This window comes from Gossypium hirsutum, chromosome A07 (genome assembly GCF_007990345.1).
Source record: "Gossypium hirsutum isolate 1008001.06 chromosome A07, Gossypium_hirsutum_v2.1, whole genome shotgun sequence".
NCBI classification, from domain to species: Eukaryota; Viridiplantae; Streptophyta; class Magnoliopsida; order Malvales; family Malvaceae; genus Gossypium; species Gossypium hirsutum.
The window spans coordinates 41,024,931-41,029,490 of record NC_053430.1 but is presented as its reverse complement, the minus strand read 5'-3'; the positions used below and the strand labels follow the sequence as shown (position 1 = coordinate 41,029,490).

General features: G+C 34.1%; 1 non-coding gene across 1 annotated transcript; it reads left to right on the top strand.

Moving 5' to 3' along the window:
• The first annotated feature begins 769 nt into the window (after positions 1–769).
• LOC121204356 (small nucleolar RNA R71) lies at positions 770–875 on the top strand. Its single transcript, XR_005899283.1, has one exon. It is a non-coding gene; the product is annotated as a small nucleolar RNA R71 (small nucleolar RNA).
• Positions 876–4,560: the final 3,685 nt, after the last annotated feature.

Below are 4,560 nucleotides of genomic sequence, written 5' to 3'. Positions count from 1 at the left end.
TCAATTCCTTGCCTAATCAGAGTGCTTTAGCTTTCACATGCTCTTTTCCTTCCCTCCGTGGATTATTTTCCATGTTACTGAGAATACCTGTACCAATTTGTCTTTTGATGTCGCCCATCATGCTCATCAATTGGCTTATTTGATCCTCAAGCTTAGTTAATGCTCTTGTTGAGTTGATCCACTTAGACTACACTTGCTTGACATCTATTCTCATTGAATGCATCTCTCCCTTAATTTTTTCTAGACATTGACCACATATAGTATGGTCACGTGGGTTGGCTCTGTCTTGGGGTTTCTACAAGTAAAGAGGTTGATAATTAGTATTTTTAACTAGATTTGAATTGTTACCTCTCCCTTGATTTCCTCCTCATCTCAAGTTCAGGTGGTCCCTCTAGCTGGGATTGTATGTACTCAAATAAGGGTTTCCACCCCTATTCCCAATTTAATTTATATCCTCAGTAAGATTAATGATATAATAAAAGAGTGGCTTGTCTCCTCCATGCATAGACGCTGTAAAAGAAGATTAAATACGATTAAGTCTATCCACTAGTTGTTGATACTTATCATCTTCTTGAATAGCTTTGACCGTAACGAGTTTCTAGCCATATGTGAATTGTTTAGTTGGAAATTGACAAGAATTTAGTGTCATATTTTTAATAATTTCGTAAGCATCCTATTCATAAGAGCTCTTGTTGCTACTCTATCTAATCCAAATCTTGTGTTTGCATCCAATCCATTACAAAATATCTGCAATCTCACCCACTTAGGAAATCTATGCTACGGGTATTTTTGAATAAACATTTTGAAGCGTTCCCTCACCTCATAGAAGCTTTCTCCTTTCATCTGTCTAAAGACAACAATTTCTCTTCTTAATTGGTCTGCTTTACTAATCGAGAAAAACTTCTGTAAGAATTTTCCAACAAGTTCATCCCAAGTCGTGATGGATCTTAGAGCCTGCGAGTCTAACTGAGAAAAGGGGAACAACCAAAGATGAATGCTAAAAGTATCACAGAGTTGAAGAAACCATTTCAAATGTTAATTACGGTCCTCTATCATAGTGCCCCTAAACTACAGATTATTTTGGATCATTTGTATCAGTGCCAGTTTGATCAGATTATTTTGGATCATTTGTATCAGTGCCAGTTTGATCTCGAAATTATTAGCTATATCGTTTGTCTCACTGTACGTTTCTAAACCATATCTAAACTTGGTAGGGCATAGTCCTGTAAAGTTCTCTCATTCCGAGCTATATGCTTGTTTGCGGGTAACTATGGTGCTAGTGGATCACTTAGAGCGCTATCATTGACGTCTCCAAACAATGGATTTTCACGGCGTACGTTAACTACAGTTGGTAGTGGTGGATCTTGCATTTTCTGCGATTGCTGTCAGCGATTCCTTCAGATTATTCTTTTGGATCTGTGGCTGCTACAATAAGTATGCTTTTATTACGAGTCATACACTAAACCCAGAAAGAAAAGATTAATAATACTAAAATAAAATAAAATCGTATTTATAGCTAAGAAATCTCCTAATTATTCTTTTAGAATGTGAAAATTAAAATCAATCTAGTGAAATTACCTCCCCCGCAACGGTGACAATAGCTTGACTGCCTCTGGACATACTAACGTCCAGAGTGTAAATACTGTAATAAAATAAAAAGTTATGAGGCAGTATCCGTAAGTATACGAGTCGAATTGTAACATAGATTTTATAACGAAGTAGGTGAGTACTACGAAGATTGTACCCAAGAGAGGCGAGTACTAAATCAATCTTAACCTATACAATTAAAGATTTAATTAATACTTTAAGCCAGTTATAATACGAGAGTAAAATAAGAAGTATTTTTATGGTTTGTAAAATAATTGAAGAAAATATCATAAAAAGAAAGTAAAACTGCAAGAGATAGATATAAATAAAGTGAATCAAATTTGAGGATGGGTGATAAGCTTACTTCGGCAATTCCAATTAACAGTCGTTTTATGTTCCTCATCAACCAACTAGTCACTACCTTAGTAGGATCTTCCAATCTTCCACTAACATAGTAAACAAGAACTACTTATCTTTTGACCTCACAGTTTAGACTGGCTTGGGGTAAAGGTGTTCACGAATGGGCAATACCAATTTTGGTTTAATTCTTACCTTGATAACTTCCCAGGGTTGTCAGGCTTTGGGTTTGTTTCACGTTCTTCCTTTTTCAAATAGCTGATCCATTGAGTAACCCTACAAAATAGTTACGAAATCATGCCTCCATTCGCTAATCTCTTATTGAAGGATTATTTCCTTATGGCTTCCATAAACAACATGGAAAGGATGGAAGAATTAATCATAAGTAATGGATTGAAATAGAGAGTTCAAGAAAGCTTGGCTGATATTGATGAATAGTGCGAATCTATAAAAGTTGATCTCTTTTACAATCTAATCTCTTGAAGAAAACAAATAATTCAAACTATGAAAACATAAGAAAGAAAGAAAACAAGACTAAATTTAATGAAAGAAACTAGGTTAAAGCTCAGGTGTCCTTAACAAGTGCTAAAGGGGCCTATTTATAGCCTTTAAGTGGTCGCCGTCCTTAAACCTAGGTTAATTTTCGTTCCTGAGCTTAAAGTTCAATTGTGTAGACCAGAACGCCTCTGCTTCGTGTTTTATTCTCGTCACAGAGTCAATGTCACGACACACTAGGACTTGTGTCACGACGTAGCAACCAGTATGTTCATCTGTAGCCATCTTCAGGGGTATGTCGGACACCCTTAACCTGTGCCACGACATTGAAGGTAATTTCTCACATTCTCAATTCTGCTTTCTATATTGAAACATCGGATCTCTCATGTTGTGACATAACATCCATTATTGCACATTCATGAAGTACATTAGCTCTTCCTTAGGCCTCATCGGCCCTTAAGGTTAATAAAAGACTCAATGTGCACATTTTATTGAATGTAAATAAAATTAAAGAAACTTAATTAAAACATAATGAAAATGCTTGTATTCAAGCTCCTTAAATGTGAAAACTAGTTTAATATGCTACATCAAATCACTACTGATCAATGTATCGAAAGATTCCATTATGTTTAGCCCTCTTGAATATAAAATGAGAACAATTTATGTTGTGAAAGTAGAATAAGGAGGGTGTGATAGGAACTTTTACAATGCAATAGGCAAGTATGAGACACCGGAAGTAGTGAGATGTATTGTTGTTGTCTCTTAAAGGGAAACGCCACCTCTTGTCTCAGCTATTCTAAAGTATAAATCTGTCGCAAAGAGTTAAAGTAAGGAGGAAAATCATAAAGGAAGGTTCAAACCCTAAGTTGAGTTTGAAAGAAGCCTTTGAAAGCTCTTTGAAAAAGAGTTGAAAGGGTAATGTAATAGGTGAATAGAGTGTTAAGTGGGACGATTTAGGGTTTTTAGAGGGTTAAGGGATTTTAAAAGTTTTTAAAAAGGCGCGGGTTACCAAAACTTGACCCATTTTTTGCATGAACTAACTTGAGTAACGTGAAATCTAATATTAGGTATCACGATACCTAGAAGAGTTTTGAAAATCCCCCATTTCTAAACTATCAGCGGTATCGCGATATCTTGTTTTGGATATCGCGACTCCACTATCTTTCGACTCATGTATTGATTTTTTTGAAAGTTTAGGAGCACTAAGGTGAGTTATGAGTCCAAAAACGGATGATTCAAAAAATGAGAATTAAATTCATAAGCATGTGTCTAAACCACCAATTTTTGGAATCTCCATCATTGCATCGAAATAAAATTTCCACAAATTTTGGGAAACCTTAATCCGTCATTTGTTCATCAAGTGGTTAATTAGAGCATTTTTCAGCAACTTTGGAAGTTGATCTTGCCTTGCCTGTGCTGTCTCCCTATTTTCCCTTCAAACCCTTTTTCATCTAACTAGGGGTGAGCATTCGATCGAATCGAGTCGAATCGAATAAAAATTTTTTTAGTTAATCGAGTTTTTGAATCTAATTTTATCATCATAACTTTATTTGAAATTTTCTCGAATCGAGTCAAGTGAGATGAAATTTGAATAGAATCGAATCGAATATATTTGTTCGAGTTATTTTTTTAAAAATGATTTTCTTTAAAATTTTTCAAAAAAAATAATTTTCTTTAAAATTTCTAAACATGATCATACAATAAGAAATTGAAATAAATAAGTGAATAAATAAAAACAACACAACATCACCCTAAATAACCAACATGAGTCCAAATAAACAACAAAAACAATACAACAAGAATATAATAAAAACATAAGTAAAACTCGAAGTAAAAACATGAGTCGAACTAAACAACAATATTATAATAAAAAACATAAGTAAAAGTCCAAAATATAATAGAAACCTACACCAGTCCAAACAAGTAAACAAAAACGAACACAACAAAAGTCCAATTAACCAACAAAAATAACAAACCAAACCAAACTAATAACAATAACACATCAGTTCAAGAACCATTATAAAATAGTTTAAGTTTCTTCTTGTGCTTCAAACATCGTTGACAATGGCATTGATAATCTTGAAACATCTAGTAAAAGTATTGAATGAGTTAGTTAAATGA